Source organism: Rissa tridactyla, chromosome 8 (genome assembly GCF_028500815.1).
Source record: "Rissa tridactyla isolate bRisTri1 chromosome 8, bRisTri1.patW.cur.20221130, whole genome shotgun sequence".
In the NCBI taxonomy this organism is placed as follows: domain Eukaryota; kingdom Metazoa; phylum Chordata; class Aves; order Charadriiformes; family Laridae; genus Rissa; species Rissa tridactyla.
Window position 1 is genome coordinate 11,254,888 of NC_071473.1, and position 15,754 is coordinate 11,270,641.

Here is a 15,754-nt window from a genome sequence, read left to right on the forward strand (position 1 = left end):
TATAATGGTATTATTAGGTGGTAACCCCAGGCGTTTCTGTGTTGGTGTACGGAGAAGAACTCCCAAGTACTCCCCGCCTAAGCAGGAGAAGGCTCCAGCCCCTGTGAGGGGCCCCAGCTGTGGTGGGAACGGTGGGGATATTGGCCTGGATCTACAATTCATGTCATTGTCCAAGAGATGGAAGTTCTAGTGAGGTAATTCTACTTCTTTTAATGATCAAAGCTATTGGTCATAAATTCACAGAGAAAAAGACCGTCAGAGGTCAACTACTCAATATTACGTGATGACACTGCATTTTAGAGAAGCCACTCTGAGGGATGTGGCTGGCACAAGCCGACTCGGCCGCAGGACAGAACTGCTGCAGCTTGACCTGTGGTACTGATGCTGCTGCTGTTTCTGAACCTCCTTCTGGAGGTGGGTTTTCTCAGGAGCCCGAAGAGTACCTCATTTACCTGTTCTGCAAATCTCGACACAGACAGTACTGTGTCATGCTTTGCTACAGGAAAGGCCATAGACATAAAAAAATAAGTGGACCTAACATCTGACTTTAAAAGTTTGGCAAGGGGGGCAGAGAGGCAGAGTATGTATTTACATCCCCACTGATACTCTGCACTGTTACAGTGGTCTCTGTCTCTGCAACACCTTTGCTTGGCACAGGCACTTTTAGGATGAAGCTACCCAAGATGTCTTCAGCCAATTTAACAACACCTAAAAATGTAGCACAATCATTTCCTGAATTTCTACATTACTTGGTCTCAGTATTTCAATGTATCCTAAAAGTGTCCCAAACTTCAGAGGAGTTGCAAACACGTCCTTTTTAAAGAAAAGCACAAATTTTCAGTTGGAAAAAGTAGAAAGTTAAAAAGAACATTGTTTACTATGAGCTTTTATGTTATAAACACTCTTGAAAAGACCTGATACAACAACTGTAATCTGCCTAACATTTAACCCAAGAAACTAATTATCGAAGAACAGGTAAAAGCTAAATTGTAGATTAAAATACTATACAAAATACCAAATAGAAATAGTAACTAAATCTGATAAAAGCAGAATAAAAATGTCAAAACACCACTGATAAAAATGGAATGTATAAAAACATTGGGCCCATTCCGTCTGTAATTTATTATATCAGGAAAATTACTCTGACATCAAAAGACAAGTAATTCTTGTTGAAAGCAATCACATATTGTTACAAACAAGCAAAAGACAGATTTTTGTGTTTTCCTGGGCCTTACAGTGCATCACAATTGCTTTAACCAAAGAATCTAATTATTTTGGGCACTGCCCTGTTCTTGAGATGTTTTTCCTTTTATTTATTTATTTTTTTGCTTTTCACAACTAGAGCAACAAGAGTAGTTGCTCTACTCCTTTTGTATGCCATTTAGAGGACTTTCCCTAGTAGTATTCCCTAACTTTCTAGAGGAGTCCAAGGCTATATTCACAGCATGCTCCTTTTGTAAGTATGTCCACTGAAATAAATTCAACTGCTACCTCTACTCTTCTGTGGGAAAGAAGTCTCCTCCTGTTCAAAATAGGATTGCCTTTCATCTGTGCTGTCCTTTTGGATACCTGGCTGTTGGCTCCAGCTTAACAGGGCTATAACTAAGCTCCTACATCATCCCTTTCAGCATCGCAGCTGACCCCCAACCCAGTGACAGCCCTGTTGCTGCGCCTGTCACTTAGAAGACGGCACAGGCCCCAAACCAATGGTTTCATCAAGATCAGACTGTATCTTACAGGCTACTTCTGCAATTACAACTTTACCGCATCTAATTTTTACATGCCACCATAAATAAAAGTTTAACTGAGCTCTAATCTTGTCACATCTCAAATACTGATACACAGTTTTCTCTGATCTTTGCAAACGCAACCCAGCATCCCTTCAGCACGCTGATGCAGCTGCATCTTTCCCACCCCAAAGCTCTGACACTATTCTTGCCATGCTGCCTTCTTTCCTAACCTTCCTCATCTCACCAATATGGGCAACTCTACTGTCATGGCCAAACTCTTACATTCTTCTCATTTGTTTACGTGTTACCATCCCATAAAAGAAATTATTCTCTCATTGTCCGTAAACAGTTAGAAAAACCCATCTTGCTCTCCCCTTCACATGACCCCACCTGGAGTACTGCATCCAGTTCTGGAGTCCTCACCACAAGGACATGGACCTGTTGGAATGGATCCAGCGGAGGGCCACGAAGATGATCAGAGGGATGGAGCACCTCTGCTGTGAGGACAGGCTGAGAGAGTTGGGGCTGTTCAGCCTGGAGAAGAGAAGGCTCCACAGAGACCTTATAGCCCCTTCCAGTACCTAAAGGGAGCCTACAGGAAGGATGGGGAGGGACTCTTTATCAGGGAGTGTAATGATAGGACACAGGGTAACGGGACACAGGGTAACGGCTTCAAACTGAAAGAGAATAGATTTAGATTGGATATCAGGAAAAAATTCTTTACTGTGAGGGTGGTGAGGCACTGGAACAGGTTGCCCAGGGAAGTTGTCAACGCCCCATCCCTGGAAGTGTTCAAAGCCAGGCTGGATGAGACTTTGAGCAGCCTGGTTTAGTGAGAGGTGTCCCTGACCACGGCAGGGGGGTTGTAACTAGATGATCTTTCTAGTTCCTTCCAACTAGATCCCTTCCAACCCGAACCATTCTGTGATTCTGTGTGATTCATTTTTTCCTAGCATGCTACAAAAATGTGAAAATAGACAGCCACTAGCACAGCAAGAAGAGATCTATCTGGCCACCCAGTTCAGCCTTACTGGTGCTCTTGGTAGTCCGTCCTCTTCATTGTTTCTTGTTTTGAACTTAAAGTTTCCCCTCTAGCATCTGACATTATGAAGTCATGAAATACACTGCATCATTCCAAATTATTACATGGAAAAATAAGCTGATCAACTTTAATAAACCCAGTACGGTTGTGTTCTGAAATAGGTTTTTCTGGCTTAGCCTGTGCTGTAATAGCTAAAATGACTCCTCTCTCTTCTTTAGACATATATATTTCTAATATTCAAATAGCCTGAAAACAATTTTATGATGTGCAAAAAAATTTATTACACGCTTAAAAATAATGTAAATATGACTATATTAACTACTGGACAAACTGACTTCTCAGTTTGAACCTCATCTCATTAGTTCCCCTGAAAAGCTGGAACTGAAATACTCATTTGTCTACAGCTGTAAGCGACCGATTTTTTAGTACATTAGAAACAAGTAATAATCTGTTCTGAGACACAAAAAGTGATCTCACTAAAGTATTTCCCTGCATGAAAACACAAATTTATTTTATAACTTTGGGCATTGGAACAAGAGGAAAATTTAACTCCAGTTTTAGCTAATATTTAACAATTATGACATTACAGCAGTGACAAAGCCGCAAAAGTGAACGAGGAAGCCTATTAGGGGATCAACTGCTCCTAGAGTTTCAGTGCATGACACTAAATATAACGACTGCAAATGCCAACATTTTTCTGAGTGCCAGCCACACAGGTGTCCACTTAACCTGATTTGTGGCACTTACTGTTCCACCTTCTGTTGGGAAAATAAGTATTATGCTTCACTTAAGCACAACTCTGCTCTTATCCTTACTCATCTCCTAGCTATGCAGAGCTGTCACATCAAGCATAGGCCATCACTGCCTCTGGGGCCATTCTTCTGATGAAATCATCCCAAGCAGGAAAAAATACCACAATGTTACTGGAGTTACAACAACAAACAGTAACAACAAGCTGATGGTACAAAAGTCTTTCTTCCAGTAACTTTGGTTTTTTTTGTTTTTAAGGGACAGAGCAAGATTTTAATCTTTTACACTTTCTTCAAATGACTACCTGCGAGAATTTTACAGCTTTTTGAGGCCTTCATCATGTTTACAGTTTCATACTAAGTAGTTACAGGATGACTAATAACTCTTTGAACAGTAGTCCCTTAACACTGACGAAATTGTCCTCACTGTGAAACTGAGAAATGCTTGCAATAAGTGGATACAATTACTTAAAAAGACATATACTTTTCCTGATGTCTAAGGCAGGTACCCTTACAAGAGACATCTGTGCTATCAGAGCAAGTGCAGAATGACAAGGCAGTTAGTATCAGCCAAAGTCAATGGTTCAGACAAACCACTTCTTCCTTAGAATGTGTCCTCTCAGCCCAGTTTGTGTCTTTGTTTCACACTCATGTTGGCTGCGGGGCGTTCAGAGAAGAGCTAACAATGCAAACAGGGGATGTGCCGTGGTCAGAGCTGTAACACAGCCTGCTCAGAGCCACAGACAGGAACTGGATGCTCTAGCCCAGGTCCTACTCATTACAACCATCTCACCCTCCATTGGCTACATAAGAGTTGGCAGTTTGGAAAAGACTTGGTACAGCTTGATCAATTGAGTCAAAATCATGTGGGCTATACCTTCTGCCGCTTACTTCCAAGGGAGAAGAAGAAAATCCTTTACAATTCAGAGGGATGGAAAAGCCTGGAAACGTGCCTTTTAAAAAGCAAATACTTTTAAACTAGAAAGACAGTTCTAATCACCTCGTTTGACCATACCTGTGTAATCCAAAGCACTGACTTTTGCAAGTTTCTCTTTACAAATAGCAAATCCAGTTCCAAGAAAACACAGGAGGCAACAGAGATTCTAACACAAAGGTATATTTACTGTACAATGTGCCAAACTAATAACTCCCTGTGGATGTCTGCTCCATGTATACATTTTCAAATGTTTGCAGATAGGAGCTGAATTGCTAAAGCTGAGAATATGATAAGCTAAATTAAAACTTTCTGGGCTGAGAAAGAAGCAAGAAAAGAAATTATAACTGGACTTTGAGAGTAAGTTTTTACTAGAATATGGAGAACGATCTAACTGTGCTTCCATAAATATTTATATTTATTTTTATATATAAAAATCTAGTACTTTGTACTAAATTTTCAGTACTAGTACTGAATCTACCACTTGTACGGATACTTGTATTGTAAGAATATATGATTTGAGACAATCATGTAATTAATTACATCTCAAAGATTTTCATATATAGAGAGTTACTGTCTTGGAGATTATGGTCTAAATTACAAATAAGTATATACTTGCTGAAGATTAAATATTTGCTTCTGGTTTCTTTGCAGTATGAGACCACTACATATTGAACACACATGGAGAATCTCTCATGCTTCCCTACTCTTGGGCTGGAGTAAATTAAATTTCACACTAAGCAATTTGAAGGCTCTGAATGCTCCATTAAGTTTTACTAGAATCAGATAATTACTATTAAATGTTTATCTATGCAACCATAGTGGCATTTCTTGAAATAGGTATTATTAGATGTTTGACAAATAATGTGCTACTTAGCCAATTTCTTAGATGTTATTAATTAATATTAGGATAAGAGTTTGGAGAAGAAAACAGCCACGAATCCTTTTGGTTTGGCCTGCATCCTACTGAGCATATAAAAGTTTTTGATAGATAGCAACAGCAAAAAATAAGGATGCAGTGAATTTATTTAGATTAAGCTACCTTATTGTCAGGAAATTAGGTCAAACTTAAACACTGCTCATGTTATTTCAGGCAACAGTACAAAAAAAGCCCCACTGATCAGTCATTGACATATTTATAAAAAAATTACCTTGTATTCAACAAATGCAATTTTTACCTATACCTATATACCTATTCAGTATAAACATTTCAAAGCCACTGCTGCTACCTTGCACTTAAAAAGTCAATCCGTGCCTTTTCCACTTTGTGCTCTATTACAAATCTCCGCTGACAAAGATTCAGAAATTGGGATTTAGCTGACAATTTTGCTGAAATCGCATATGACAGTAGAATACAGCTGCCTCCTCCCCAGCTGTGCCAGGCTGATGGGAGTTAAAAAAACTACACAAACTTGCTTTTGTTAGTAAAACAAGCAGCCACGTCAAATGGCAAAAAAGAGCAAATACAGCAAAGGTGACACACTTACAGTCATTTTTAGAGCTAGAACCGTATTTTAAAACACAATTTTTTAACCTGCTCATAGGCTTGTTCACAGTCAGATTTACAATGGTAAAATCACCTTTTGAGAAAGATATTAAACGTTATCAGGCAATTTTTTCCTTTATAGAATATCTTACTAATTTGCTGTATATAACATTAAGAATTTGTATGGGACCTGACATTTCTCTGTAATTTATTCAGTTCACAAATGTATAAATGGTAGCTTGTGCATTTGCATGCAGATTTCAGCATTACATTCATATCACATCTTGTGTGCAAAACCCACCAGCAGCAAATCTCCAAATCTCCCAACCACTCAGTTATTGAAATGTGAACAAGCTAGTTCATATCTGATGTAATAACGTACAAGTACAGCAGTCTGCCTCCTAGAAAGGACATCAGGCTGTATCGACTGCAAAACAATTGCAAATTTACAAGTTTGTACATTAAACGTCTGTGAAATATTTCCTAAGAAGGAAGAACATACACATGCAAATGACTGTGGACTTTATCAAATATAATAAGAGTTGTGAAACTCAGTATTATCTCAGCGTTCCTTTTTATTGGATCCAAAACCGAAAGACAGGTAGGACTTCATGGGAGGTACCAAGTTCAGCTCTTACTGAAACGAAGTATTCACTGACCTTTCCTGGTCAAGCCCAAGACTGTTTTTTAAGTAACAGAATTTAGGATATTCATGACAGATTTTAAACAATAATGCTTTGACTAAAAGCATTTGCTATAGTATGTGCTTTCCCTTTGATTTAGAAACTCAGCAAGTTAAAAGAGTTTTCTTAGTTACCCTTTAAGGCAGGTGTTTGTTATTATATGCTGCAGCCTATGCTTTAAGATTTAGTATATATAAAAACTATACTTCTGGAGGAAGCACTAACGTACTCAATATTTAACAGAAACAAGAGACAGAAATATTCTGGATTGTGGCAGCTGCGCATCAAATCTGGGCATGCGAAAGAGGCTCAGGATTATCCAGTTAGTAATTCTCTCAAGAGAGAGGATGCCTTCAAATGTCACAGTGATTATAAACAGAAATGAAGCCATACCGCGGTCTGGACACCAGAACCATCAGCTCTGAGGCTGTCTGTTCTGAACGTAAATAACTTCACTCTCTACAGTGTACTTGTCAGAGCTTATAAGAGGTACTGATTGTATAAAAGCCAATATGCCCAGCTCGTCTTGTATCCTGATCATCAAATTGTCAAACAAAAGTCAAACAGAGAAGTGCTGATTTGAAAATCATGTCCCTGAATTGCTGCCTAAATATGAACTCAGAATCCCAATATTTGGTACCCACTTTTAAAAATCTGGGTGCATATCATTGCCTGTATTATTTTCTGAAAAAAACACCCTTTGCATGGAAGACAGGCTAGGGTACCTAATTTTGAGGAGACACATAGCCAGCAGTTTTGCTTTTCATATGAAGAACAGAGTGGTGCCCAAAATTGTAATTAGTTGAATTGAGCTGATAAGCTTTATTGAGGCTTTATGGAAGGGTCAGAGTGTTAGTGAAACATGCAGAACTTGTGGGGGAAAAACATGCACCAGAGATGCATACACACCGAGAGGATTGCATGCAGTCATGGGGAGTTGGCTGGCAGGTGAGAATGTCCTGGAAGAGCTGGGGTCCCTGGAAGCGGCAGGCAGAGAGTGGGACAGCCACAAAAACCAGTCAGGTAGGCAGGGACCAGGATGCCTGAAGCAGAGGAGAGCAGGCAAAGGTAGAGAGAAATAGGGAGGGATGCTGAAGCAGGCAGTGCATTTGCGTCTCCAGCAATCTCACAGTTATTCTGTGACAGCGACATTTCCCTCCCAAATTCATTATCTTATTTTTTTACAGGATACCAGACTTTCCATGTAGTCCATACCTGTTTGCCACAACACATGGCATGGTGCTCAAGGGCACTGCTTTCCCCAGCTGCAGCAGGTGCTTTGCCCGCTACCTGGCAGCTTTTTTCCCCCATTACATTTAAAGCAGTCTTTTTCCAGCTCTCAAGGCTGCACTGCCTCAGCGATGAGTAACAGACCATCAATGAGCTGCTTATAGTTTGGGGAGCTCTGTTTTCAGCTTGTCTCTCAATTGTCAAGGCGTTTCCCATCACCTCATGTTTAAACTGTTCACGGTAACAACACATGCCTGGCCCCAAGCTCCAGTTCCCACAGCAAGTTCCCCCATAACAAGCTGACAGGCAGCCCAAAAAGCCAGGACTGGGGCACTGCAAAGTCAACCCAAAGCACACTAGCCGGTGGCCAATAGGTAGCAATGGCAATACTCTTCTGACTGTGCTCCCAAGGAACAATGGCATTCGCACATCTATGTGACCATTCTGTAATTGCCCAGGATAATTAACATCCTCTTTAAAAATTTGGGAGGTCTTGAGCAAAAGGAAAGTATGAAATGGTATTCCCAAAGGATGAGGGGGTTGCCACACGTTTTAAATTGATACTGTCCAATTTATACCTGTAACTGGCTGTAATGCACCTATGGAACAGACTATGGGAAACTGTACCTATAAGTACCATCTCTCTGCAGAAGATTGATGCACGTCACAGTTCACTTTCTCCATCAAGATCAGCAGACAGTTGCTCCCTCCTGTTGAGTCTCTAAAGTTATATTACAAATACAAGACTATGTATCTTCTGTGTTGCCTCAGCCATATGGATCTCTGTTGGATTAAACAGCAGTTGTTGCTACACTACTATTCTTTTTAGCACATTTAAATTTTATAGACAGATATGGAAAAGAATTATGTAGGTGTCTCAACTGCAATTTAGACATCTAGACTCTAACAATCTCCCTTAGCTGCAGCCTAATCCTGTCCAGCTCCATAGGTGTGCTCCTGCTTTCTGTCTGGAAGTTCTTCTGGCACTTTTTGTTGTGCTCACTACCTAAAACATACATTAGAAGGCACAGTAAAAACATGAAAATATGTAACAGACACAATCCTGGAAGATCTTACAATCCAACTGTGGCTCAACAGAGAGAGCGAGAGACACAACAAGCACACCAGGAAGCGGTAAGAAAACATTATCAGATATGATTGCAGCTCTGTAAAGCTGATTGAAACAATCAGATGTTTTAACTTGTTCCTTTTACAAAAGAGACATTTATAAAAGCAGGTACATTTTATCATGCTTTAAGGTACCAATATTCTGACCAAATCCATGTTGTTACCCTAAGATAGAGAACCATCCAGGCTTTGCCTGACATTGGTGGTTTAAACAAGAACTATCCAACTATCCAAAAAGTTGGACAAAATTAAGTTGAAAGCTGGGTCTACACAGCAATACTCTCTAGACAAATAATTTTAAACATTGTACAACCTGTTTTGTTGAACAGCACAGTTAAATTTTTGATACTGGACCAGTAAACAGGAAAACAGCTTCTTGCAGCTTCCCTCCCTCCCCACAGCCTCTGCCTTAGAGGAGGGGAATGCAGCACAAGTGATTGAAGAGAGCTAAGAAAGGTAAGTTTTTAAAAAAATTACTAGAAGCATCTGAAATGAGTAAGGTCACTTAAGTATTTTTACCAGCTATAGAATGAATAAAATTCAATGCAAAAAAAAGCCCCACACCACCAGACCTTGGGAAGGAGTAAGAAAGCATGAATAGGCACACCTGCTTATCTTGTGATCAAACTAGATAGCAAGATGGACAATTGCTTCTGAAGCTAATGAGAGAAATGAAAGTATAGGCAGCTTAATTAAAAAGGAAGAAGTACTATCATAATTAATTCACTAGGCATGTCAGATAACCAGAGAACAGAATTCTTGTATTTGAATTCAGTTTATCTCAAATACAGTGGCTTAGTCTCCTGTCATCACTTACAAGGTTGTCTAGATTGATTTGTTCTTTGCAAGTGGATAGAAAAAAAAAAAAAGGCGGATCCTTCAGAGAAAGGACCTTTGAAATAGCTGATGCAAGTGATGTGGGAATCCTCCTCCTCCCCACCTCTCAGCAAAACAAAGGAATTCTGAAGCAGAGCACAACACTCACGGCTCTGACCTCTCAGATGCTGTTTCCACTCACCTTGCCAGAGCTAAAGCTATCTTCACCAGAATTAAATGTTTCAGAAATGTGTTATAAATAACAGTTTGAAAGCGTTTAGTTAAACAATAATATAAAACAAAGGTAAGAGAAAAAAAAAAGAAAAATGTCACTACTTAAACTTAATCGACTGAAAAGGCTGATGTCAGATTATATAGCACTGACCTGGACAGGAAATGTGTATATTAGGTTATGCCTTCACTTCACTAAAGGAATTAGCCCAAGTATTCACAGTGTACTTCGAATGCCATAATACTCAATTCTAGTGATTTTGATTCCTTCTAATTAACATATACACACAAATGAATCTAAAACTGCAAGCATAAACATTACTTGCTCACTGATCCATTATCACACTGCTAACAGATCAAGCTTAATCAAGTTCTATCAGTTTTTTTGATTATACACATTATTAGACAAGTCTTGTTTCATTTAGTCTCTAAACAGCTACATTTTATTACAGAGCTAAGTAAAGTTTGCAGACTTGCTGCCTTTCTTGTTCTCTCACCCATGTAAGCAGAGCAATTAATGAAAAATAATTAAACACCTGGTCTAAAGCTACATCACATAAAGAATTTTTCGGGACAGAACTGATGTCTATCAAGTTACTGACAGCAGTGGTATCATTAAAAAAAATGCAGGTTTTTTGCATCCGAAGGAATTCAGCTACATAAAAATAGCTGCTAGATTCTCAACTTCACAAGTCAGTGTTTCTCCATGGCTTCAGCAGGGTGACCTTGACTGCAAACAGCTGAATTCTCTGCTGTTGTAGCAAAAGGTGTTGAAGTGCAGAAGCTGTTTCCTGGACACCAATCTACACTTGAGGTATGGTATGAAGAAGGAAGCACAATGCCTCATGTTGTACTGAAACAGGAAAGACAGGGAAGAAAGAAGGCAGGAGAGTTTGCCCTCAATGTATGGAGGGAGCTATTCTGTGGAACAGACACCAGGCTCACACCTTGTGAGCCAGGACCAGAGGAGAGGTCAGACACCAAGAGCGGGGTTTTGCTACCGACCACCCAACAAGGGCAAAGTAGTGGATTAAGTCTTCTATAAACAACTTGAAAAAGTCTTTAGATCACAGACCCTGGCTCTTGTGGGAGACTAACCTCCCTGACATCTGCTGACAGCAATCCAGGAGGGAGTCTGGGACAACCTCTTGACATAGATGGGCCAACTAGGGCCCACTCTGCTAGTCCTGCTACCCACAAACACAGAAGTGCTAGGGGATGTGTTAATCCCTGTCAGCCTTGACTGTAGCAGGCACCAAAGTGGAGTTCAAGATCCTGAGGGTAGTAAGGAAGCTGGACAGCGGGGCTCGGGACAGCAGATTGGCTTGTTCAGGGAACTCGGTGGGGTGGAACAAGTAGACTATAAGGAGAATGACTTGGCTAAATGAAGAAAAAGGATGTAAAAGGGAGATCAAAGCAAAGATGGACTTGAAAGGAAGAATACTGAAAAAGGACCTGGTCATGCAGGGCTAGTGTCAGGAAAACCAAAGCTCACAGAGGGCTGAACCTAGCAAGGGGCACGATGGGCAGCAAAAGCTTCTACTACTACTTTAGCAATACAATAATAAACAAAGAAAATACAGGCCCACTGTTGAGTGACAAGTGACAGGTACTCAGTGCTTCTTTTGCCTGTCTTCACTGAAATGTTCTCCCAGAGTTAAAGGAGCAGAGGAAATATTGGTAGTGAAACAGGATTAAGCCAAGAATCTCCTGAGAAATTTCAATCCAGGCAAGTCCATGGGACCTGATGGGGTCATCCAAGAGTCGTGAGAGAGCTGTCTGATGTCACCATGAGGCATCTCTCTATAATCATCAAAAGGTTGTGGAGTTAGGATGTTACAGTCTAGATGAGTGGAGAACTAGATGGACAAAAAACTGGCTGGACTGTTAGGCTCAAAGGGTATTGGTTAATGGAACAATACGGGAAGTTGTCATACAACAAAACAAAAGGTTCCAACTTTATATGAGGAAAAAACACTTTTAGAAATAAATTTCCAGAGTTTTAGAAAAATGCAGTGAAAAAACCCACATTATCCAATCAACAATATTTTGCATTTTGCAGATTACAATTTTTGCCATACTAAGTTATGGTGCACTAACTTAATGCACACAAATGTCTTCAGAAGTTAAGTCTTTCATTACCATGGTGTATCTAGTAGTTGTAGAGTTTGTAGAAATTATTTTCAGTAACACAGTTCCACTATAAGGTATTGCTTAAAATTCTTGATTGTGTACCACAATATTAGCATTACCAGGAATAGATATCCTATTCTTGATTATGTAATCAAGAAAAACCTCTGAAAATAATATTCAGAGTACAAACTACTCTTAATCAGCAGCTAAATACCAAGATACTGGCACTGATTACTTCGTTGCTCTAATGACATCTGTAATGGATTCCAAGTGCCATGCCTGATTGCTTCCCAGCTGATCAGGATTCTGTTCATCACTTCTAGCTGATGGAATTCTGAGATTTCTTGGAGTTCCTTTGCAAAAGGCCTCAACATTGCTTCAGTTAAACAGCTACAGTGTACGCTTTAAAACAGTCATCATAAACTTTACACTTAGTACTCCATGATAAAATGTATTAAGAGAAGAGAGGAGGATCTGGGCGTTTTCCCCCTCTTTTTTTGACAGGCATTGATTATAAAGCAGTATAATCCAAAGAACTTGACAGACATTGGCCAACGGATAGTAAAATATAGCTGAACTTCAGTTGACCAGAGCTTTCTTCAATAACCATGCTGCAATAGTAACTGTGATACAATTTCATTAACACTGATGTTTTCAGTTTTAATATAGCTGATATACCCAAGTGATTTAAAAGGCAATTTGAAACATTAAATAAGATGCATGTACAAGCCAAATTCTCAATTGTTAAACTTAAATCAATGTCTTGTCTCATGTCATTTCTGAGTTTTGCCTACTGAAAAAATGAATTTTTAATCCTTCATTTTATTGAATAACATAAGGGAATTGACACAGCAATTATTCTTGGAGACACTCCTTAGTGGAGAAGCACGAAATGATTACAGTACCACTTTCCTACAGAGATGCATTACGTAGGTCTAAACATCCTTGGCTAGAACAGTGAAAATACTTAAATTACTCCACGGAAAGAAATATTACTACTTGTCTTCAATTCTGGAAACATTTGTATGTTCAAATTATCTGAAAAGCTATTGGCTATAAAAATTCTTAGCTAGTCTGTTTGCTCTTTTTCATTAACTTACAAAAGAATTCTTACAATTTCAAATTTTTGTTGTAACAAATAATGAAAGTGCTGGCAAATTTCAATATTACTCTTATAATTTTGAAATGGAACTCTTTCTAACATTTTTAAAATAGTTTAATCAGTTGCTCACAGCTTTTTTATCTCATTGTGTCTTCACTTAAAGTTAGAATTGTTTAAATGGATTAAATCTCAAGCACAGAATTAGTACTGGAATTAATGGAGAGAGACTTGTGCCATATGACAGTGGAATATAATGGCTGCTGCTTTTTATCTGTGTCATAACTGATGCAGAAATACAGTAGCAGTTTAAACGCGTACCCGTGTAAGAGAAGAAATCTAAGAAATTCATTCCTTCATGAGAAGGCAGTCACCTCAATCGCTAGAGTTTAGCATGCAACGTGGCAGAAAACTTTAGAACGTGACTTCAGTACTTCCAAGTTTTCCAAAACCTTTCACTGCAAGGAATGTGGAAAGTTTTCATTTCTAACATTAGAGGATGTCTATCTTGATAAAAGAATATGCAGCAAATAAGTTCTTATAGGGCCAACATCTTGGGTTCTTAATGCCAATATCTTGCAATGTCTTGTACAGTAACAGCTATTAACAAGCCAAACCAAAGAAATTTTAAGTATCTTGGTAAGACATTTTTAAAACAGCATGTGAGTTGCCTTGCTTTAAAATATATTTTCTGTAAGTTTCGTTAACTCTTTGTATTTTGAAGGAGTTTCTATTCCATAAGCTAAGTAAGCAAGAGGAAAATGTAGGAAAAAGTCCATTGAAAAACCTATTATTGCTAAGTGTTACTAGATGATCTTTAAGGTCCCTTCTAAATCTAACCAATCTATGATTCTACGATAAATTCTTTTAAACATACACACAGATTTAGATTTATCTTCTATGAAGTATTTTTCTGACTCTGCATTTCTGTCTCCCCTGCTGTATCACACATCTCCCTGCCCCTCTAGGCCACTAGTGAGAGCGCTAATCTACTACCTGCGCAGTAGAGCAATTTACTTTCATCTCTCTCATGAGTTTAGAAAGACAAACAGTTAACTGTAAAATTGTACTTACATGTACAATTTGTTAAATTGTACTTATATGTTTACAAACTCATGGCACAGTAAGCCATTGTATAAACACAAAGGCACTAATGAAATAAGTCATTGTTCCAGTTGAATATTTTAAAATTCCTTTTAGTAGTACATTTCCTTAACTATTTTATATAACTGCATGATAATGCAGGCTTACAAAGTATTAGAGAACATAATTTCAATCAACAATAAATTATTAGATGAATTAAAATATGATGGCTCAAGTGAGGTAATCATAGAATCATTTAGGCTGGAAAAGACCCTTAGGATCATCAAGTAATGAAGTGCTCTTTCTTGCAGGTTCTTGGAAATTGCACTAGGCAGCTTCAAATATTTATACACACATGCATCACACAATATAAGTGATCTCAGTACAATCCATTCAGTTTCTTTTACATGTTTGTTAGCAAAACGAATACATGATAAAGTTTTGCAAAACCCTGACAGGTTTATATTTAAAATACTGGGAAAGTCTGAGACATACACTGCTAAAATGGACAATAATGGCTACAGAGATCCATTACTAGAAAAAAAACAAAACATAAAACCTGCCAAACGCAAGACTTATTTATTGTATCTAGCTATTCAGTGCCCAGTAGAAGTCAGAAAATTGCTGGCTCTGTATAGCTAGCACTGACCTTCTATCAACAGAAAAGCGTTAGCATAACGTTGTTTAAAGTCATTACAGACAAAAGTACTCAGAACTCTGCATTGTTTTATGAGCCTTTGAGAAATATCCAGGTAAAATAGTATTAATTTAGCTTCCTGGATTATTTAAATTTGTGAGTGAAAGATCCTCTTCGATAGGATGTAGAACACCTATTATTCGTCCTGCATTTTCTTCCTCTTACAGGGGATACTGAAGAAAACATGTTTGGAACACTTACACAGGTTAGAAGTCTTAATTGCAATACTTATTAGAAATCTGCTATAGGAAGGCCAGATGATTCTTAGGAAGAGATTATTTTATGATTCTGGATCAAACCTGTACTTCCAAAATTACTGGAAGAACATAAACCAATAAAACAACTACATAATGGCAGACTTTATATTATGATCAAGCTACTGAGGTTTTACACAGTAGATTCTACCAAGCTTAAATCTGTTGGTTTTTACACTTTCCCACTCTATTGCTAAAATCATGTTCTGGTCAAAAGAAACTCTGTAGCCTATAAATAATGTCAATCAATTTGACAGGTGAGGTTTTGAAATCCACTTTGTGGGACACTGAAGGAATTAGTGAAAGGTCTCTAACAGGCTCAAAGCCTTGCTGTGTGCAAACAAGAGCTGGGAAGCACCACCTCAGGTGCAAGTGGAGCGCAAAGCAAGAACGTAGGATAAAGCACACGACTGTATTTGCAAGCTCACTTGGTGGATTGTTGTGCTGTCAGCTATGTAG

At 38.7% G+C, this 15,754-nt stretch overlaps 1 protein-coding gene across 3 annotated transcripts in view; it reads right to left on the bottom strand.

The window, feature by feature from the left end:
• Positions 1–15,754, bottom strand: part of CPPED1 (calcineurin like phosphoesterase domain containing 1) — a 48,626-nt gene that overhangs the window by 21,704 nt on the left and 11,168 nt on the right. The window lies entirely within an intron of this gene.